At 35.0% G+C, this 24,236-nt stretch overlaps 1 protein-coding gene across 1 annotated transcript in view; it reads right to left on the bottom strand.

The window, feature by feature from the left end:
- Positions 1–24,236, bottom strand: part of KLHL1 (kelch like family member 1) — a 229,987-nt gene that overhangs the window by 88,700 nt on the left and 117,051 nt on the right. The gene's annotated exons all lie outside the window — the stretch shown is intronic.

Below are 24,236 nucleotides of genomic sequence, written 5' to 3'. Positions count from 1 at the left end.
AAAAGCTCATGTGTGGAGGTAGGAACAATTTGCTGGAAACAGCAGTGAGATAAGAAAAGGAAGAGTGAAAGCAATAAAGCAAGTGAGAGAGGGTACAAAAAAGTAAATGATTCACACTGAACACACTCCTTCACACATCCCTGGCAATAGACAATACTGGAGAGCTCACTCTGCCTCGTTTACTTAACTGGAAGGAACCTCTTCTCCTCAGAAGAGACTCCCTTTGCCCCACCTGTGGCAGTGATGTGAGGTGGTAAAGAATAACCTCTATGTCTCAGCTATGCCCCCTCCTGCAACTGCAAAAAATTAACATTTTCCTGGCTGGAACCAGGACAAATATATAAAGGAATAAATAACTAATAACACACACACACACACACACAAACACATTGAATTAAGCACTCTCCAAACTACCTACTCTACATTAACAGGACACAATAGAATTACAGTTCTGCAGGGTATTTTTCTCTAAACGTTATTTTAAGGTGCTTGATCTCTGTGGAGAAATTGTAAATGTGTTCTCATATTCTTGATTCATAGACAATTGTAAGAAGAAAGCAAAGTAGTTATAAACTGGAGGCACAAGAAAAAATCTCTAATGTTTTACATAAATATAAAAAAATATAATAGAAGGAGCAGTAAGTTACAACATCTAGCAGATAAAGGATAATAATGAATGTTATTTTGGATAGATTGTGAGAGTAAGACAAGAAGCAGGGAAGGAATGACAAAACATCAGTCCAAGACTTACGTGCAATAACATTAAAACTGAGGGAAGTGGATAATTCCACTGATACACCCACCCAGTTCACTTCATAGCATACCAAAATCCAAATCAATGCTGTCTATAGTTGCTTGTTTCAGTCTGGGCCATTATTAACAAAGACAGGATAAAAACGTGCAAGACAGAACATTAGAATTATACACTGGCTCTCATATGTCACATGCTGTCCTTCTCTGTCCCATGCAATAGAAGGAAATTCTTATTTTAATTATCAAACTTTGTATTTTTAAAAATTTATTGCTTAAATGATTTTATTAAAAATTAAATGCATATTATTTTATGTAAAGTAGCAGAGATGTGTCCTGGGTTGAGCTGTCAAAACACCAACTGTCCAAGACAGAGTGAAAAGGGTTCCTCCTCCCCCCAACCAGCTAAGGGGAAAAGAAGAGGGCGAGAGGAAAAAAAGCTTCCAAAGCCAGGTCTATGCTGAAACTAACTACATGTATTCATACAGAAAAGAGAAAATTAAGAGGATACTACAATATAACACACACTTACTCAAGTTATGTATAACTTCTGTCCTAGTTCAGCAGGAGGGACCAGCTAACCCTGTGTGGGGGTGATCAAAGCTGTGTATTCTACCCCCTCTTTTCATTCCCCAAGGTCAATGGGCCATTAGCAGCAGCTGCCCAGGGAGCCATTATCACCTTCACACCCAGCCTGAGGGGGCGGAGCTGCTAATGGGCCATCAACAGCTCAACAACCCCTGGCTCCCAGAGTTAATCACCCATTGTGTGAGTCCCCGCCCAGGGGGAGGGACTGAGTGCTCCCTGAGGGAACATAAGTGGTGGGTAAGAAGACCTTGGGAACCTCTCGACGGATCCAGAGCAGCAGCAGGACCTTGACAGGAGGAGATCCCCACTCTCGCCCAGACCACAGCCCTTGCCTGCACCAACAGGTTTTTCCTTTCCTTTTGCTCTGGACTTGGGGGAACCACAGGGGTCTCAGCACAAGGGCAAACAAACCCCCTTGGGTTTGTGCCCCAGGACACTGAGTTATACTGCTGGGGTTTTGTGAGTTGAAAGCAATTTCCCTTGTGTGTCAGTGTTGTTATTGTAATATTATTATTAAATTTTAGCTCTGACTTATAATCTCTTTCGTGGTGAGTTCATTTCCCCTGCTGGTTCACCTTTAAACCAGCACACTTCCCACTTCCCAGTAAACACAAATTCTACCATTTTAACTACAAATCATTCTAGAGAAGTCAATTCTTCAGAGACAGACTTAAGCAGAGAGAAAAGCTAAGAACAAACATTTTACTTCCCTAAGATAATATGATGGTAAGCTGGTGTTCCAGGCTTGGGCCTCCCCATCCCTCCTGGGACAGCAGAGTGTCTTGCTGGCACCACAGCTGTGAAGCAACTGAACAAGCCACACCCACACACCAGCTCTTACCCCTTTTGAGATGATGCAATATGGTATGGAATACATTATTATTGGCTAGAAGAAGTCAGGTGTTAGCTAGCTCAGTCCAGCTCAAGTCAGCTGACAATTCCCAGGCCTAATCTGAACTTTAAAGCCTAATTTAGGCCCACCTGGCTGAACCCATAACAGATGAATAATGGAGACACAGACATGACAAAATCATGGCAGATAGAAGTTCATTGAAATGCATAGTGTAATTACAGATGAAACACACAAGTGCAGATAGAATAAATCAGATAAAGCTAAAAATGAACTTATTACTATGAATGTAAATACTTCATATGTAATACTCAACTTTCAATTAGTTACTTTACATATGCATCTAAAGAGGATGCTGACACAACAAATTGTATATGTGGTCATGAACTGTATTAACCATGCTGGTACCTTAACATAATAGATAATTGGATTAAAATATGATTCAGTTCTTTTTTAAATTACTTGATTAAATATAAATACATCCCTAAAAAAATAGATTTTTATGGAATGGCATTTTAATCCATTAACTCCTGATAAAGTTTAAATTATATGACTAGAACATTGTACAATATCTTGGAAATGTAAGGGAACTAGTTTGCAGGCACTCAACCACAAGTTGACTTCATTCATTTTAATTAAAAAGCCATAAAACTCAGAAAATTTCATTGCACTTCTCAATAAAATGATTTATAAGCCAAAGTTTAATTAAACCTTGTTAAACTGACATTAAATCTCATTATGAAAAAAGTATAACTCTACTTCTTAATAGGAACTAACATTAAATTTTGCAATAGCATATTAATTCGAAGACCTAAGATTATAGAGAAGCATTGTGATAGTGAAACACATCTAATGAACTCACAGAAATTTAATTAGGAATAATATTCAAAGCAGGAGCTCTAACTTCTGAACAATAATTTTAGGGTTTATTAAGATTTTTTAATCATTTTTATACTTTTATTTGTATATATGCTTAAGGAGAACTTATTCCAGCCTCTGTAGTGATTGACCATTGACTGAAAGTAGAAATAAGAAAGTTTTCAGACAAAACATATGAGCACAAATCTCTTCTTCTAAACTTACACTTCTAAACTTACTTCTTCTAAACATACTCTTCATCTGGACTTACACTAAATTCATATTACTCAGGGATAAGTATTGTCAAAAATGACTTCTAATAAAAATTCTTTACATAACCCTTACTTATATTTATGTATATACCCAAATTTATATGCTATATTCATATATATATATACACACATTTATATGGTATATTCCTATACATATATATATATATATATATATATATATATATAAAAAACAAAAGCAGCAGTAAAATCCCAGTTCTTGATCTTCAGAGCTTAAAACTCGCTTCTTCAAGTCTTTAGCATTTCCTAAATTGACTATTGAAAGCCTAAAACTTGCTAGGTAACATTTTAATTTCTTGAGGTTAATTGCATTTGGAGCAACAAAGCATATTTCAATGGCTTGTTGTTTTATAATAACATAAATAATTTCTCTCATATTTTTTTTTGTGGAAAAATATCCACTTTCTTTTTTTTTTTCCTTTTTTTTTATTGTGACTAGTCTTAATTTTTGCACTTTAAGGGAACAGGATACCAGAGATGTCTGTGATCTACTAGTTAATACTTTTAAGATAAACTAAACAAATTTTAATTATGGTATAAGATAGGAATTTACCTACACAGTTACAGAATCATAGTGTCATTAAGATTTGAAAAGACCTAAGATCATTGAGTTCAACCATTAATCCAACACTGCCATCTTCATCACTAAACAATGTCCCCAGGTATCACATTTGGATGTTTTTTGAACACTTCCAGGGATGGTGATTCCATCACTTTCCTGGGTAGACTGTTCCAATGCTTGACCATACTTTCAGTGAAGAAATTCTTCCTAGGATACAATGTCAACCTCCCATGAAAATGCTTGAGGCCATTTCCTCTCATCCTGCTCTAGTGAAGTGCTTTCAGGAATACTTAGGTCCTCATGGGTTGACAACTCTTACAAGAATAAGGGTGCTGAATGTCAAAGCACGCCCAAGTGTATGTGTCAGAGTTGTATGAGTTTTCAGTACTTGTAATTTTTGATTCTGATGTTTAGGAAGCTTTGTAGATCTGATCTTCCCTGTCCCATAAGTCTCATAAGATCAACTGGGGTGTACCTAATGCCTCTTCTACATGCATCATTCACTTAGCATTCCCCTTCAGCCAAAATTGTAATCTTTTAATTAAGTCAAGTAGTGGATTTTTTTTCTTTTAATTCAGAAAAGGTAACTTAAAATAGAAAGTATGAAAGTCTCTGAACCTGCCTGGAGAAAAGTTAGGTGTCACTTGATTGCTCTTCCACATTCTCAAAATGGTCATGCAGTAACTATTGCTATGGGGCTATAGCATTTCCACAATAGAGCTGTTTCACTTTTAAACCTTTCCAGCCACACACAGGGTTAGAATTAAATGACTGTGAAGGACTAGAAAAGTCAAGCTACATAAACAAAACGTATCTATATTTAAAGGTAGATAAGCAAGAATATGAGTATCTAATATATTGTGCATCATAGGAACATAATAAAATTAAATATTACCAATGAAATTTGATGGCATATATCTTTATAATGATGTCACCAATACAAATGAATTCGTTGGTTTTTTTTGGTTTTTTTTTTGCTTTTTTTAAATCTTGATTTGTAAAGATCATTATTTCACATGGAATTAAATTATCCTGCAGAAGTTAGTTCTCATTGATGCTTATGTCATTGATTTCACTAATCAGCATGTATTGTAAGGAAGAATCTGAAAAATAATAAATAATTTCATATGTATAAAAGAATGTCATGTTCTGAGAGTACTATTTAGAACCTTTTACATCTGAGTTGCCAAGGAAATAAAATGTTTAGCAGTTTTGATTCTGGATGCAAGGGCCTAGTTTAAAATGTTTTACATTTTCATGATTTTGATGCTGTGGCCTTACCAATACAAAAATGAAAACAAAATATAGTAATGTTGAAAAAAAGATGTCCATATACTAGGCTTTTACTTAAATAGTCCATAACTAATGCTAGTAAATTATGAACGAATAGTACATCTGATTTCCATATTAAATCATATGGTATACTTTCTGAAGTGCTAAAGACATAAAAGTAAATTTTGATTTTGGTAAAATCCAAATCTGTTTCGGCCTGGAATTATTGTTGCTGTGTTACACTGAAGTCAATCCTGTTGTTTCTATGCCCAGTTTTCCATATCAGCTGTCTATTATACAAGACTATAACCCCTTTAAAAAACCTGTCCAACTGTGTAACTACTTTCCTTAGAAAGAAAGGTTCCTGAATACCCATTAGACAAAGGATCAGTATTTATTAACATGCTTATGGTCTGGTTCTCTAGCCAAATTCCAGATTCTATCTCAGATCCTGAATTTAGGATCCTGAATTTCTGGCCAAATCTCAGGTGTTGTCTGAGACGGAGCTCCATGTGACCTATGTAAAATTCAAAGAGCGGTATGTTTCTTTTGGCATCAGATGCCTGTCTGATGTCACCATTAAAAAGGGATATAAAGACTGGAGTGTTCAAAGGATAGTGGAAAGAGATCATATGTATATGGGTATGCCCCTATAAACTATGTCAGTGGGAAGAAAGACCAGCAACTGCTGCTTTTCAGAGAGAGCAGACAGCAGGTTGAGGATAGAAGACACTGTGACTATGGGTACCAGCTCACAGAGCATATTGAAATCTTAATAGAGACTTCTACATAACTAAGTTAGACATCCACAATCTAATTTCAAATTAAATTAATATTTAAAAATAAAACCAATTTGGTTTTAGGATGTGAGGCTGCAGAATTAGCCATACTATAGTCTAATTCCTGCCAATATGATGTGGCATTTTTTGATTTCACAATCTCAGTGTCGTTCAGAACCCGTTGCTCATACACATTTGCTGATATGCTAATTTATCACAATAAACTGGCTAAGACTTTCAAGCGGTTTCAGTATAATTAACATTTGTTTCCTATATTGCTGAAGGATTTTGTCTCACATATCCTGCATATATCCTTTTTCACATCTAAGAAGACTCAAGAAGCCTAAACCTGTACACAAAAGATATACAACTTCCTGGATGGATGAGGACATTTTGCTCACCCTGACTGAAACAATTTTCCAATACTGTTCTGGAAGGTCCTGTCATCAACAAATCCTGGAACTTCTCGGTGTTAAGCCTCAGTGCATGCATAACATTTTCTTCTTAGCATGGCATCTAGGAAAAATAGAACTCTAGCACTCTGTAAATGAATTTTCTCGTTATTCATAACTCCATCTTTTTTTAGTTTTTTTTTTTTTTGGGGGGGGGAGGTGGGGGTGCATGGAAGGGTGTTTGTTTAACGTTTGTTTACTCTCCCAAATTAAAGTTACTAGAACAAGGGAGCACAATTTGGGGACCTAAAAATCTGGAATGTTTGTGTTCTGTGACTTGAATTGGCCCAGACTAATATATTTGCCACTGGAAGGGTTTTCAGCACAATTTCAAGTAAATAGCAAAAGAGATAAGCACTGTGAATCACCCAGAGGCATTCTGGACTGAGAAGACTAAAGGTAGCAAAAATACAGAGTCACTGTGCAAACTGCCTCCAGTAATGTATAGTGTGGATACACACTTTTACTGACTCTGGTGATTGTCTTGTTTTGCTGTTACTTGTGTAAGATTTACCCTAGGCACTTCCCAAGTACAGAAAATATGAGCTGCCTCGGCTCTTTAAATTGTGCTGTTTCCACAGCAGGAATGCAACCCTTCTCACATAGATAACAGAAGGAGAGTTTTCTGCGTTTAAATTTTAACACTTTGGGAAAGTAGCCATCATGGCAATCTCACTTTCTTACTCTCCTAGAATGACTTTTCTTTTTTCCCTACTGTATTGCTTGTGGCTATGATAGAGCTCATTTTCTTCTTAGTAGCTGGTGCAGTGCTGTAGTTTCGACTCAGTTTGAGAATAATGTTGATATATGATAATGTTGATTTATGTAAAGGTGAGCACATACTTTTACGTCCTAATGGAGCATTTGTCTTGGTTACTCTGTTTACAGGCATAAAAAAGAAAGACAAGAAAATTGGAAGGTAACAAGTCTATCAGGAATCTAACCTAACACAAATTTGATTAAAAGAAAACTGAAAATTAAAAAGAAATAATTAAAAAAAGCCCTAGAAAGAGATTTCCAGAGGATAGGACAGGAACAAGTTTGTTAGAGTCAGTCTAAGAACTTAGGATGCAGTTTACAAAAGCAATTACACAAGGTGGCTTCACAGAAACAAAGAATGGGTAAGGTTGGAAGGAATAGCTGCTCCAACCTCCCTGCTCCAGCAGTGTTATCTTAGAGCACATTTCACACAATTGTGTCCATATGGTTCACTTTTATCTCCAGTGACGGAGACTCCACAACCTCTCTGGACAGTCTGCTCCAATGTATGATCACCCACACAGTAAAGAAATTCTTCCTCATATTGAGAGGGAACTTTTAGTTCATCAATTTCTGCCCATTGCCTCTTGTCCTATTGTTTGGCACTGCCAAGATCCTGGCTCCATTTCCTTGATGCTCTTCCATTGGATACTGATAATGAGGTTCCCTCTCAGTTGTCTCTCTTGAGGCTGAACAGGCCCAACTCCCTTGGCCTTTCCTCATAAGAGAGATGCTTCAGTACCTTAATGATATTTGTTGCCCTCTGCTGGACCTGCTCTGGGAGCTTTATGTCCCTCTTGTGCGGAAGAGACCAGAACTGGACACAGCACTCCAAGTGTGGCCTCACCAGGGCTGAGCAGAGGGGCAGGATCACTTCCTTTGACCTGCTGGACACGCTTTTCCTAATGCATACCAAGATTCTGTTGGCCGCCTTGGGCACCAGGGCACACTGCTGGCTTGTGGACAGCTTGTTGTCCACCAGGACCCCCAGGTCCTTCTCTGCAGAGCTGCTTTCCTGCAGGTCAGCTCCCAGCCTGTCCTGGTGCATGGGGTTATTACTTCCAGGTGCAGGACCCTGTATTTCAGCCAGTTCCACTCTATTAATCTCTCCAACCTCTTAAGGTCCTTCTCAAGGTCTGCAAAGCACTCTGGGGTATGCTGATACCCCATTCTTCCCAGCTTTGTGTTGAACAGTTTACCCAAGGAAGAAACTGTCTTGGAATCTCTTTCAGTTTTGTTTCAACCCAGCTACCTTTCTGTTGAACTTAGTAACATCTGATTCATTGAAGATTGCTTCCTATAACGGCATCATCTCAAAGACTTCTGCAGATGGATAATTTGCCTCTTTCACAGTAGCTTTCAGAAGTAATCATTCTGAACATTAAAAAGTGTGTCTAATATCCCATTTAAACTTGTTTGTGTTCTACTCATATATACGGATTCTTATTATGAATTTCTCACTCAGATTAATGAGCCCATTAGCACCAAAACTTAAAAAGCTCAAAATAATCTCTTGGATCTTTAATAACTCAAAAAGGCTGAGTGATTATGGCCTTGCTTTTACAAGTGCTGTGTCCTGTAACACCATGTTGTAATTCAGGAGTGAAAACGAGATACTTAATCGATTAACACCGTTTCTTCTGATAACACCTAAAAATATCCTGGTAATCTCATAATCATTCACTGACCTATCCTGACTCTGCTTAGCCATTAAAATCAAAGTGCATCCACCGGGAATTGCAAGATCAGAGAGGAAAACTGCATTGCTCTATCACTCTCCTTTCCACATTATGAAGATTTGCAACAACACTGTTTCTTTTATCTTCATTTCAAAGCATATGTGGCTTGTGTCATGTCATGCAAGCTGTTGCTGGAGAATGTTCGTTTTGTTTGAGGGAAGTGCTTAAAAATGGTAGTTTATGTTAATATTTCACATCCAATAGTCATTTTAACTGAAACCAAATATTTAAAATGTCATATCATGTCATCATTTCTGATTAATTTACAGCAAATCATTGTATTGGAAAAGTATATGCCTTCAAAGAGCATTCTAGAAAACAGAAAACCCATCATATGAAAAATAGAAAGTTCAGGAAATTCCTGTTATGTGCCTGAATCACTCTCTCACACATTTTGTTTTTCATTGTTGAACTCTGATCTGTCAACTAACGTGCAGCATAAACTGAAGCATTCCTGAGAATTTTAATTAGTATGAAAGAAGAGAATATATTTCAAATTAGACAAACAAAAAATATGGAAAGGATTGTGGGAAAGAACCACCTGTCAGTTGAAAGGGGGCTTCCATATACTTCCATTCTATAAGCAAGTTTGAAGAGACTCATGGTAATTACTTTCTAACAGCACTTACAACCTTCAAACACATTATTAAATCCATAATAATGTAAAAGAATCAGCGTTAGGGTACAAAGTGAATTAAAATACATCCTCCTCTAGAAGACTGAAATTTTTTGTACTTCACAGTATTTCATAAAACAGGATGATTCACCCAAACATATCTGACCATTAACAAATGGTGATTTCCACACCCTTTCCAGCAAAGTAATGGTATATGTTATAATCTAAAATAACACTGTATTTAGCTCTTAAGTGGTTGTCAAGATACAAGGCTGTTGAAAACTTGTCACATTAAGTTGTTTGATAAAACATTTTCTAAACCTATTAAATGAATGCTGAAAATATATTAATCTACTGTGTAAATCCCGAAAGACGAATTTCAGACTGAAATGAAATTGCAAAATAGTTGTCATCCTGCACATAATATTGATTAAACTGACAGTTAGTCTTGTTTTACTGATGCTTTGGAAATTACAAATTTGGAAAGAACATACATTATGTTTCATTCTCTTCAAGACTGGGTGTTAACATCAAATAATCTCGTGCTGCAATTAACTGTAATATGCATTAACTTCTTAGCATAAGTTCTTTCTTAGGAAGAGGAAGGAGGCAAAGAGAACTTTATACCTGTGTCTCACTATTGGTTGTTTTGGTGTTTTCTTCATTAGTTTGTGTTCAAGTTCATAGAAATACAGAATTGCTAAGGTTTGAAAAGTCCTCTAAAATCATTTAATCCAACTGTTACCACTAAACTATACGCCCGAATGCCACATCCACACATCTTTTGAACACTTTCAAGGATGATGATTCTACCACTTACCTGGGCACCTTATTTCAATAATTGACTACTGTTTCAGTGAAGGAATTTTTTGTAATATTTAATCTAAACCTCCTCTGATGCAACTTGAGGCCATTTCCTCTTGTCCTGTCACTTGTTACCTTGGAAAGAGACCAATCCTCTCCTCACAGCAACATCCTTTCAAGTAGTTGTAGAATGCAGTAAGGTCCCCCTGAGCCTCTTTTTCTCCAGGCTAAATAACCCTATTTCCCTCAGATAGTCCTCACAAGACTTGTGCTAACAATGCTTCATAAACTTTGCTGCCTTTCTCTGGACATGTCTCAGCATCTCATTGTCCTTCTTGTACTGAGGGGCCCAAAACTGAACACAATATTCAAAGTGTGGCCTCACCCATGCTGAGTATAAAGGGCCAATCATTGCTCTAGTCCTGAGGGCACCACTGTTTCTGATACAGGGCATGTGCAGCTGGGCACACTACTGGTTTATGTTCAGCAGCTGTTCACATGCATCCCGAGGTCCTTTTCTGCCAGGCAGCTTTCCAGCTGCTCTTCCTCAAGACAGTTAGCACCGAATGAGATTGTTGAGATCTAAGTGCAGGACCAGGCACAAAGAAACATTTATGTTTTTTTTCTGGCAATAAAGAGAACACTACTGGATGACATTTACACCTGCAGGGATGCTATTATTACCCTAAGGAAGCAGAACAGACATATTCTTTAAAATTAAGAATTTGAACTAACACATGGATTCACTCAATTTTTAGGATTGAATCTCCTGATTCCCTTATGCTTTAGAAGGTACTCATGGCATTTAAAAATGTGGTGTTTATTCAGATGAGCTTATTGATAGCTGATAAACTCTTGCATAGAATTTGGGCATCTAGGTGAAACTCAGTGTTTAAATTTTCATGGGACATAAAAAGAGCTCTGTGGGTTTAGAGCAAGAAGAGGTGCATCTATGACCACTGACCAGATGTAACTTTGACAAGGACTAGAAAGACTTAAAATGGTGAATGTTCTATCTTGTCTGTGATTCATAGACTTTGGAAATTTTTGATTTTAGGGATTTTCTGTATGAGATGTTTAGAAGACCTTTGTGGACTTCTCTTCAATTTATTTAATAGCAGTTTGAATCTCTTTAGGATTTGTCTTTCTAGAACCTCTTGCAGTCAATTATATAATTTAAGTACACGCCTATAAAAGGCAAATATTCCCTTTTTTTACTTTTAAATCTGTTGCTGAAATTAATTTGATGAAGCTCAATACTTGAAATGAGGGAAATAATATCCAATTAAATCTTTTCATGCCATTTGTGTCTTAAATATTTAATAAAATCTCTCTAGCAGTTACTTCTTTCTCACTGCCCAACTACACTCCCCCCGCAAAAAAAAGACAAACCCATCACTACAAAAACATCTCTTTTCTTCTGGAGATAAGGGTCTTCCTCACATTATTGATCATTACTCCATTATTATCCTTAGCTACAACTAAACAGAATGCCATGGAAGTGTAATTCCAACATGAATTTACTCATGGTGATTGAAGGAGGGAGATGTACACTCATCAGCTTCACCTCCCATGCCTCTTCCTATGAAAAGGAAACCTAAGCTGTAGGATATTTATTTGAACTGGACGGCAGAAGATTCAGACTTCAGATTACTCTGCAGAACATACACATTTACTTAGATGCAGTCATCACTGATTCTTTTTTCAGTGATTTTTAGTTTTTATATATTCTTTTTGAGATTAGATAACTAGAGTAACATGCAGTATGAAAGGTGAAAACAAAAGCCATGGAGCAGAGTAAGATTTGGTATTTCCTCTGCTTTGTCCTCTCTTCCTTTTCTAATATTCCCCAGTACTCCTCTTCTTATGTAACCACCTTGTGTACTCAGCAAACAATCTCATTAGCAGACAGCTGAACTCAGTGAATAAAAATTACTAGCACTTTTTTCTCTCCCCAATAAAGGTTACCTAGTTAAGATCCCATCATTAAATGTATGCAGATTGCTTTTTTACCATTATTTTCACTTATTGATATTTGATTTTATTTGGCATTATGTGCTTATCATTACAAGATCTTTCTGCAACTTCTTAGAGACAGTCTATGGCTTTTACTACTGTTAGTAATGTTTACTGTGCATAAGGCCATTTTCTTTTGTCGTTTGTTCTTTTTACCATACAATTAATGAGAATGTTTAATTGAGTCATTCAGAACATACATGTCTTTTGAACATTATCGGTAACTTTTTACACAGTGACATCTCTATATCCATTCTCAGCGATTTTTTCCTAATTGTTGGCCGCATGTTTTTTTTTAAGAGTTGCCAATCACAGACATCAGAGGACTTTTGTAAATCCAAGCACATAACAGAAAATAGACTTGCAAGATAGGGTTTGCCTTAGCAAAATTTCTTTTGTTTCTTTTCCATTATTTAAAGTAATATTTATACCTGTTCTCCTTTATTATAGTTTCATCAATTTATACAGAAATCAAGCTAATCATTGTATGGCTCTGTGGGACTTATCTTCGTCACTGCTGTCACATTTATCAGCTTCCATTTTTCTCTTACCAAGGACAACATAGATGTTAGATTGAATATCACAGCTAACGTCCTTCTGAATACTTAGGTAAGTTCCAAATGCTCTCAGTGTCTGTCAGCATTCATAAAATTTTCAGGTAGGTATGCTGACTTATCTATTTAAAAAATGAAGTTAATTTGTTGTCTAAGGCCCTTGGTAAAAAATTGTATGTAAACAAGTCATTTAAGTTTCTCTTTCTTGCCTTATCTATCCTGAACATTCTTATGAAATCTGTTTTATCTCAGCCTTACAGATTCTATGTCAAGGTTATTAGATTTAATGGCTTTCAGCAGAACAGTATCCAAAAGCCAAACTGGTTGCTTAGACTCTGTATGTAGTACATTAGCAAAGTCACTAGCAGCAAGTCAAAATCCTTTACATTAAAGAGGATGCTACATTAAACTTCCTAAAAGGAACCACAGCATTTAGCACAATTTTTTGAAATTCCATCGTCTATTGATGTCATGGTTTAAGACCAGCCAGCAACCAAGCCCCACACAGTCACTCACTTAGTCCCCCACCAGTAGGATCAGGGAGAGAATTGAAAGAGTAAAAGTCAGAAAACTCATGGGTTGAGATAAACAGAGTTTAATGAGGAAAAAAAAAGCTGCACACAAAAGCAAGACAAAATAAGGAATTAATTCACTGCTTCCCATGGGCAGGTAGGTGCTCAGCCATTTCCAGGAGAGCAAGGACCCATCACCCATAACGGTAACTTGGGAACAAACATCATCTTTCTGAACATCCCACCCATTTCAACTTTTTTCTGTCACTTTATATACTGAACATATTGCCTACAGTATGAAATATCCCTTGGTCAGTTTGGGTCACCTGTCCTGCCTGTGTCTCGTCCCAGACTTCCATGCACTCTCAAATTCTTTGCTAGCATGTCTGAACAAAAATCAGAAAAGGCCTTGGCTCTTTGGAAGCACTGCTCAGCAATAACAAAAAACATCTCTGTATTATCAACACTATGTTCAGCACAAAGCCAAAACACAGACTCATACCAACTACTGAGAGGAAAATTAACTCTACCCCAGCCAAGATCAGCACAGGTACTCAGATTATGGACTACAAATCTTCTGTGGAAGACAAGCTACAAAATACGGAGCACCAGTAGTATATCTGTGAACATATTTTTGTTCATCAATATTTTTTCCATAGATATTGGATTGACTATTCAATCAAGATAAATCAATGGGATATTATAATTTTCAAATCTTAAATCATGTATTGTCATTGGATTTAGAACCCTTATTAATGGCAGCCCTATTAAGTCAGTGGACAAAAAAACCCCCAACAAACCAAAAAAAAAAAACCCACCAAAAAAGGGCTCAAAAAGGGTTTACCTGCTTCTGTATGGACAGAAAACAGTGGTATAACCCATGCAGAACAGAGTAGTAATTAGACTAAACCGAGTCTACTCAGTGAACTAAATGTGATGTACTTGTGTTATATGCCTTTGAGTTCTGAGCTTTCCCATCTTTGCATCACAGAGCAATCCCTCCTCCAAATAACTTTGGAGTATTTGCATTTCAACTAAATTTGCTTATTTATCTCAGCACATGAACACAGGATGCACACATGTAAGAGCACATTTTTGTCCTGTGAGCAACACCAAGCAAAAAATATCTCTGAGCCATGATGCAAGTCTCAGACTTGGAAGAAACGCCTAGCACAACATACTATGTTCTATATAGTGCTCCTTTTACAAAAGAAAAATAGGAAGAGTAGAAACAGGAGTAAGAATATCATAAAGGTAAACTAAACATTGATATTTCATACCTGCTGTTATCTCCCAAGCACAATATTTTAATTCTTCTTACTAAGAAACATAGTACCTAGCAAATACAACCTTGTTTAAAATAAGCAAATTTTCAGCTAACATTGAATTTTACTACTATTGTCTCTTCTCAATTTTAATTAAACATAAAACCAAACAGCAGTAGATATTATTCTTCACTTCTACTTCACTGCATTTCATGTACAGTAACATGCTGAATGAAAAAAAAACAAAGTATCAATATTTTCATTTAATTCCTTTCTCCAGCAGGTAGTTGACAGAAATCTTTAAGAGGTACTGAATTATATAATGAATTTCCAAAATATATTCTCAGATATCACTTCTTAAAAGGAAGATTATTTACCAAGTGTACAATAAAAAAGCCAGTTGCAATACATCTCAGCAGGTCTTGATGTATGGAAAAGATGAAACGTGTTAAAACTGTTATGAACACATGTTTAGAACTTATGTTACTGAAAAGCAATTTAGCCACCAAAATTAAAAAAAAAAAAAGAAAAAAGAAAAGAAAAAATAAGTAGATTTTAATTTAGGAATTTATACTACAGAATCATTAATCTATGTTGATATGTGTGAAATTCATAATAAGAAAAACACTAGTGTTTAAAAAGAAGCTTGCAAAATCCTGTCTGTGGATGCACATTGTAACAACTTTCATGAGAAAGTCATGGCAATACATTTTGAAGATTCACTATAGAGAGGAAAACTGTCAGGTGTACTTCTGAATAAATTCTTAGATCATACCTTTCAAAAATTATAATAAAATTCTAATTAACATAAAGTTTTAATCTCCTCTAGGAATTTCACAACTGTGTCTCAGATTTTTCTACACCTAAGTAAAGCAGCTTAACAATCCTCAGAATGAACTTTTTACAGCTGAATTAAACTGGCTTGAAGAAAAGGTTTGTACGTCCCTAAAATACTGATCCTCAGAAGAGTAGTAGAGTTTAGCAAAACTTTTGATTCTTGCTCTTTGTGTCAGTACAAGGCTCATGTGTTTAGAATCAAAACAGTAAGTGTGTTCAGTGTTTACGAAATACAATAGAATTATGGAAAATTGATTGTATTTGGATACAAACTTGTCAGAGTTCCAATTCCAAGTAGAAGCAGATGTTTCATAGGCTAGTGTTTTCCACAGTTTTGACAGTTTTCGCTTATGTGGAGAGATTGCATATATGAGTTGTTAACTTCCAAATATGTAGTTTATTTTCCATGTGAAATGCTACTTATTAACTCCGCAGTAAGCCCATTACAGAACTGTACCATAGTAATGCAACAGAATTTACAGTTACACTCCTAGGTTGCGAGTTTTGGCTTTTTGAGTCATACATATTAAATAAAACTTTCTTTTTTTATTACTCTGAACATAAGGTCATCTGCAGAATGTGCTAAGTTTATAAAGTCACCTGTCTAGAGACTACTATTCAGTCATAATTTACAAGAATTTCGACATTTCTTTTAAATTATCTTCGTTTCCATGGCACAAAATGCAAGTCCAAAATTATGGGTATTATTGATTAAATGTTGGTTTTGGTAATTGGAACTTGGTCAGTAATGCCACAAATGTATATAGACATACACAAGTGGTGTGAATGTATATACACTTACATACATACAGACGACATTCCACCATAGGGTTTTGAATCTGATCTGAATTATAGTTCTAATCTCATGAAAATTCTACTGAAAATGGAAAATTGCAGAATGTCACAAAGAATTACATCTGAATGTTATTTGAATATTACAATTTTCCTTGATTGAACAGCAATGGAATGTAGCAAATTTAGATTCAATGCATCAGGTTGACTGATGAAACAGGATGCTCACAGCCTTGCTGAATGTAGCTTGTAATATTTCCAAGCACAAAATATCCACAAACCCTCAGAGACAACTGCAACAATGAGTACTACTCGCCCTGTGAAGAAATGTCTTTCACTTGGAAACTGCAGCTTGGGACTGGTCACAATGTTCTCTCACCGTGCATGTTCAAGAAAAGAATGATCTTATCTTTCCACAACCCCTTACAGGTCACTGAAAATACTGCCTCCCTTAGCTTTCTTTTCTTCATGAATGCCCCCCCCCCAGGTTATCTTCATATATTGTGTGCTTCCTGTTTCAGCTTCATAGCTGGTTCAATTTGCTCATCAATTGAAATGACACCACCTGGAACATGCATTACAGTTAAGGCATCATGAGTCCTGGGTAGAGTGGGATAATAATTTCTTTCAATCTGCTGGCTTGCAATTTAGTATGTGGTTAGTAGTATTTTAACAATTTCAGTAGTGAGCCTACACAGTTAAAAACTGAGAATTTCGACTTGTGCTGCATGTGATTCAGATGGTCTGTAGCCTTTGTGTTATTCTCCACTTGCCAACATAAAGACCTGTGTAGTATAAGTTTGTTAAAGCAAAACTGATACATTTTGTCAATATGTGAAACAGGAACACTGATTAAACTTTGGAAGCATTTCAGAAAATTCAGAGCACCCCAGGTGAAAGAAAAAAACCAGCAACTCTCCCCTCAAAAAAATACAGGAAACCCAACAATAAACATAAACCACCTGAGATATAAAAAAAGAAAACAGCTTTGACCCAGCTTGAATTTGTTCATGGCAAACTACACTATTACTGCATGCCAACTACGAGGTCTTCTGTATAAATTAAATATATGGGGGGGGGATGAGGTATCAGCACCTTCTTGGTAGATACTGAAAATTTAAGAAAAATAAATGGATATAATTATTGTCTGAACAACAGTTTTGAACTTTGAACTAAAAACCTTAAAAAAGCTAATTCTGAGTAGGATAAAGAAGCAGAGAATTAGACTATACTACCTGTGGGAAAATCTTTAATGAAACACAAGTGAAACTATTAATTGTCATTAACCTTTTTATTTTAGGAAAAAGCAATTTCCTTACTTTCCTGGCTGTGATAGCAGCATCAGAAGGCTTTACTATACTTCTTTAACACTACTGCAAACAGCAGCTACACTGGCTAGACTTATCTGCTGAAAGGGCATGAAAGGAGGAATGTTTCTTTTATTCATGCTAGCAATGCACAGCATTTCACCTTCTGAAAAATTATATTGTTGTTAAGCACAAAACATTACTCTTACAACAATAAAAAATCTGATAGGTCTAGACCTATTTAGAACTTTGCACTAGGCTATACTGAACAGTCGTTGTCACTGCCAAAATTTGGTTTTGTGAAACTGCAGATTTAAATAAATACATTCTGCTAATTTAAATAACTTCAAATTTTTAAGTTAATTAGCTTAAACAGAAATAATACTTTAACTCCTTGCTTGCAATAGGAAGTCATACATAAAGGCCCAGATGACCACGGTCTCACAAACGGAAGAGATTCTCTGCAATTCTATTAATCATCAGTACACAAGGATACCAGTACTTATGCCAAAAGATACAGTATATCTGTGAAACTCTATTTAGAAAAATCAATTCAAATCATAAGAAATTTAAAATAACATGTCAGAATTAATGGGACCTCAAACTAATATAACTAAACTAGGTTAAAAATATTTTGATTTTTAACATCATATCTTTTTGGCAGGATTTATTTTATGAAACACATCAGATTAGTTTCTTCAGCAGCCTTGTCTAGGCAACTCATTGCAAGAAGAGAAGACTACAGAATTCCAACACAGATGTGAAAAGTAAAAAATAGCAGACATTGACAGAAATGCACTGATGAAAGAAGGTTCATAAAGATGATTTGAGTTCGATACATATTTTCATTATTAATTCCTAAAAAAATATTTGGACTTAATGGCTGAATTGAAATAAAAATAGAAATAAAAAAAATGTTGTGACCTCACAAGGAGACTTTTTCAAAATTAATAATTTAATTAAGTTGTAATCACAGAATAAGGTGGTAGTACTTAGAGTACTTTTTCCCTATTTGCTGTAAAGAAGATAAAATATTAAAATGGACACAAAAGCTTAAGCTCTACTCCAGGACTGCAGCTCATTTCCACAATAATAATAATTAGTTAAATGAAAAAAAAAAAAAAAAAGAAAAAAAGAACAGCATTCCTCTCCTTACAAATGACTACCCTTAATCTTACACAGAATACTCTAGAAATATGAATAAAATAAAATTTCATTTGGTGTCACTCCAGAAATGAGAATTAAACAAACATTGGGCAAAGTAGAAATAAAATGTTTTTGTAGTGCAATCGCACTGAAGTAACACCACCTAGAAAAGATCACAGTCTTAAAGATAAGAAAGAAAATTATGAAAATAAGTTCTTGTTTACATTTACCTAATAAATCTACATTAACATAAACTAATGAACAATGTTTTGTCTCTTGCATTCAGTAGTTAAATGATATGTCTCCTTCCTAAAGCTTTCCCAGCCTACGCATCTCTGATCTCAGAAAGCTAGAAACCTGGCAGATAAAATTTCCATAATTATAAAGCATACAACTTTGTCATACTGAAAAAGGATGATTTGTAAATAATAAGAAAAGAAATATAAAACAATTGTGCATTTTCCATGTTTACTTCATTCTAGGTATTGGCCAATACTTGTGTTTATTATGGTTATGCTGTATAAAGATATATAATGGAAATGAAAAGGATATTTTTTGTTCTAGTGTTAATCAATGAAGAAAATGTATAATACATGACAGTGTTTATACCACACTTCTCTTAAATCAATCCACAAGAGTTTTGTCTATTATCAAAGAAATGAATGAGTCAAATTACAACCTGCTCCCTAACAAAATGAATACATATGCTGAATAAATATTAAATCACTATAACAAATAAGAAATCACTGCCTATGCAACCAGTTAAAATGGAGTAACTATGCCTTTTTACATGGAACTGTAAGCACCACTAGAATTTAATGTCTTTGTTTGAAAAAATGACCTTTTGCACTGAAAGCTGAAAACACTGAAAAGAACTTAAATACTTTGACACCTTCTAAAATACCTGGTCCCTAGAGCACAATTCAGAAGCCTGTCTTTGATGCTTAGGCTTTCCACATGTACAAAGCAATCTAAACAGTGAAACTCAAACAGTTGTAGTGACAGGGCTACACGTGGCTAGTGACTGGTCATCAGTTGTATTTATATAAAATTGTCTTTAATCATTCCTAAAAATACGTGAACTAATTTTTGTTGACTTGTTTCCAAGAAGAAAACAAAAAAAAAAGGTCCTTGAGACAGATATCTAGATGGAAGATTTGGGGAAATGTTAAAGATTTGAATCAATGAGTAGGAAATTCAAATTGATTTCTGAAGCATGAAAAAGAAGTGTTTTAATCTCTGGGTAGTTATTGTTGCCCAGAAATTGAAGATAGATGGCATTTAAATGTCCTTTGGAGAACCTTAAATTTCTTCCCAGATGGCAGAGGAAGCTTGAACACCAAGCTTAGACCAGGCAGCTATCATTAATATGACCAAGTCATGCAAGCTAATCCTCACATTTCATTTATATTCTGAATTTTGAAAGGTGAATATTAAGTATGGACTGGTGTAAGTATAAATTCATGGGTGAACTAATATTTGTTTTATTTTTCATTACAAACAATTACATTTGCAAGGAAAATTGAAAATTAGATGGGATTGTATGGATTTTTTTATGTCAAGTCACTTATTTAAACATAATAGAAATAGCAGTGCATTTTGATGGTCTAATGTTCTCTCATTTTCTACAGTGCTTTTCAGCTCCAAAGAGACTGTTGTAACGACATTAATAAAAACAAAACACAAAAAAGAATCATCATTGTTTCTATTAGTTTAATAATAAGCCATATTTTCCATCTGAGGCCTAAAGTATAGTTTAAACAATGTTGCATATTGTACATATTTTACATGTCTCTGCATTTTCAGATGGAAAGATAAATTCCCAACCATGCAAGAAAAAAACGACGTTTCAGGCAATGCCATTCTTAGAGCAAACCACCTAGCAGCACTGTCTTTTGTAAATATACCTTAGAAACATTTTCTATATAAATAAATTTTGCAACTCATTTTTTTGTGAAAAGGATACTGTTCTTTATTTTCACTGCGGTATACTGGCAGCAGCCAGAAGTATTGCATCTCAGGTAAATGACTAGCATGTGAATTTAAACTTGGATTGTTTTTAATGTGTAACATCTAAGTAGCTTGTTTCTCCAGTATCAAAACCACTGATATTTTATTTATAAAAGTCAATCCTTTATTCTCTGGATAGATAGTATCCTTATAAGGATTTATGTGAATGTACATGCTTCTGTACAGAATATTTTTATTCTATATATAAGGTATTATTTAAACTGAATCAGATATTTAGTTTATTTAAGGCTACATGACTTATGTATGAGCATCATACCTTCATGATGCTTGACAATCAGGGTTTCAAACTAATGATTAGAGACTAGGAAAGGCTACAGAATCTATGGAGCACTGAGTTAAATTCCTTGCCTCTTTTCCTTAGTAAACACACCTCAACAAACTATCCTCCTATTGATTGAACTACAACATACATCTGTGCTGCAACAAACCCTACATTTCAACAGAATTTCTGTGAAAAAAACCCATCCAGTCCAAGAAAAGAATCCATTACCTCTAAGTTTCAGCTATCTGCTTCCTCCTGAGCTAAGGAATTTCCTATCCTTCCTAATAATGCTTATTCCTTGTTTGGCAAAATTTTTCTAATGATACCCTAAACTCCAAAATTTCCCCCTGCTGAGCTACCTGTTAAGAAGAATTCAGCCCATAGAATTCCACTTTTTTCAGTTTTAAATATTCATGACTAACAAAATGGCAGCCTGCTCCTCTGTTGAACCTTTTTAACAGGATATATCAAGCACTAACAAGGAAAAAAATAGATTAGCATGACATAAATATTTATAATTAAAGCCAAGATGACCGGTTAAATCATTAGTCTAGGTTTTTTGTTTATCAAATATATTTTGCATATACAGTTCTCCAATCACCCTGTGACAGGATAATTTCTGCTTTGTCTAAATTTTATTCAAATGTATTCATTCTTGAGATGGCAATGTCTAGAGATGGAGAATTCAATGCTTTTCTCTGCAGCTATCCCCGTTTGTTCCAGTGTTTCAGCAATCTTGTTGATGGAAAAGTGTACCTTATTTCTAATCCATCTAAACTGAATTGGCTCTTGCAAAGATTTTTCAACTAGATTAAAGAGCTCTTTACTTCAGAGCAGTTTCTCCCTGTGGAGATATACTGTCATCAAGTACCTCGTCTTCTCTTCTTTTTAATAAGCCGAAACAGCCTGAGCACCCTAAGGTATTTATTGCAGGGCATTTTCTCTTGTCCTATAATCCTCTGTCTCCCCCTTTTTCACACCCTCCGAATGCCAATTGCTATTTAAAAATGGTGACATGAGAATTACACAAAATATTCCAATATCCACTGTTGCATCCAGACATAAGCCCCCTTCCCCCCCACCCCTTTTTTTTTTTCAGCACCACACTGCAAAGGAAGGGTTTCTTTAATCTACTCCATATATGTATATGATATATGCAGACATATACATGTACAAAGACATACACATACACCTGTATCAGTAGCATGTATTTTGAACTCTGAGTTTTACCTTCACCTTAATTGTGATAAATTTCCTTTCAAGAATTTCAGTTTTCATTGAAGCATATCCTGCTCTGATCTACATGTTTGAGATCAGTGTGATTATTAAAAGGTCAAGTAATTATTAAGTTTCATGACATTTATATAATTATTGGTAAATACCCTCACTATCACACTGCAATTCACACTGTTATTTTCTCGATTTAGCAATTAAAATCCCTTAAGTTTTTCAGGGCTTTTTTTCTGTTTTGTTTTTTTTTTTGTATTTGTTAAAACGAAGTAATTCAAATCTGCACTTAGTGCTTCCCACTTCAAATATGTATTTACTGATTTTTCCTTTTCCTGCACTGATATTTTTTCCATTACTTGTATTTTCTTAGCTCATTTCTAAGTTGTTTCTGTGGCTTGTGTTTGAGGCAATTATTTCTTTGGTCAGAATCCTCTCTAAAAGCTTTTTCCCCTCTTTCTGGGAATACAAAATCTGGGTAGTTTTATACCTGTTTATTTTATACTTTTGATTTTAAAGATCTAGGTCTCCTCAATATCTTAGCTCTTAATCTATCTGGTCAACTAAGTTATTATAGTAAGTTCTTTACTTTTACTATCAAGATTGTTAAGTGCTACCCATAGTTTGCTTATCCTTCATTTTAAATAAGGTTTGCTCAGCATCACATGAACCAATTTTATCTTTAACAACCAGTGTTTCAATGATGCTTTCAAGTCATGAGGTCATGAATTCACTTCACCTTAGTAACTATTTGGTAAAGAAACCTGGCAGCAACTATATCCAGAAATGACTAGCCTCTACTTTTATTAGAAATATTTACTTATTGCATTTTTTACATCTTCAAATCTTCCGTAATGACAATACCTCATAATATCTCTCACTTTTAAAACTTGAAGGACAACAGCATTTATAGAAAAATCTAGTTCTGCTGGTCTCTGTTTTTCTCATTTTCTCTCTTTTAATATTATGCCCTTTTCAGTCTATCAGAAGTTCTTTTATAAGTGCTAATCCTTATTATTTCCCTGACTGCCCCTCCATTTACCACTATTACTTTTCACTTCCCTTCTTCAATAAGCCATATCTTCTCATACCTGTGGAAGATGTACACAATAATCAACTTGTTGCTACTGATGTAAAATATAGTTTCAAATATGAACTAAAAACTTTTCTAGTTAGCTACTCTATCTTAACATGAGAACATAAACAATCATGTATCATTATATTTCTTGTCCATTACAGTTTCCTGTTCTATGGCATTCTTCTCATGGTCCTTCTTCCTCAGGGTTTCATTTCAAATTCAGACCCTTCATTCTTCATCTTTTTGCTCTAGGGTACATAGATAACTCGCTTGTGGGAACATTAAAAAATAATGTTAGTTTTAAGTAACCAATCCAGGCAGTTCTCCATGGTTAGTGTTTCTCATGATTGCCCTGACAATCCTTGTATCGATAAACTTGAGACTGTTCAGTTTATTTGAATTGGTTTCATTTGGGTTTGTTTTGTTTTTTTGTTTTTCTTTTTGGTGGGGGTGGGGTGGGGTGGGGTGGGGTGGGGGGGTGGGATTTTTTTTATTATTATGATTTTTTTTTAATAAATTCTCCTTTGCATGGTAAAGGATAGCAACACTACAGATATGCCAAAAAAAACAACAGATGTAATCTGAGAATTTCTTTCACGGTAAATAATATAACCACTATCAAGATAAATAATATCTGTATAAAATAAAAAATTTAAAATGCTAACTGAAATATTCTCAGTGCTGAAAGTCATGAAATTATGCTCTAGAGACATATACGTTAGAGATTGTATGTTCATATTTCAAATAATCCACCAGAGGGAGTTCTATGAATGATATAGAAATATTGACAACAAACATGAATTCTTGGAAAAAAAAGTGTTAAATATACTTTTTTTTGAGCACTAAAGTTTTTAGTCAAGCTTATGATAAGAAAATGAGAGTTTAGTAAC

Source organism: Pithys albifrons, chromosome 1 (genome assembly GCF_047495875.1).
Source record: "Pithys albifrons albifrons isolate INPA30051 chromosome 1, PitAlb_v1, whole genome shotgun sequence".
Lineage (NCBI taxonomy): Eukaryota > Metazoa > Chordata > Aves > Passeriformes > Thamnophilidae > Pithys > Pithys albifrons.
This window is presented reverse-complemented; position numbering and strand designations above follow the sequence as displayed.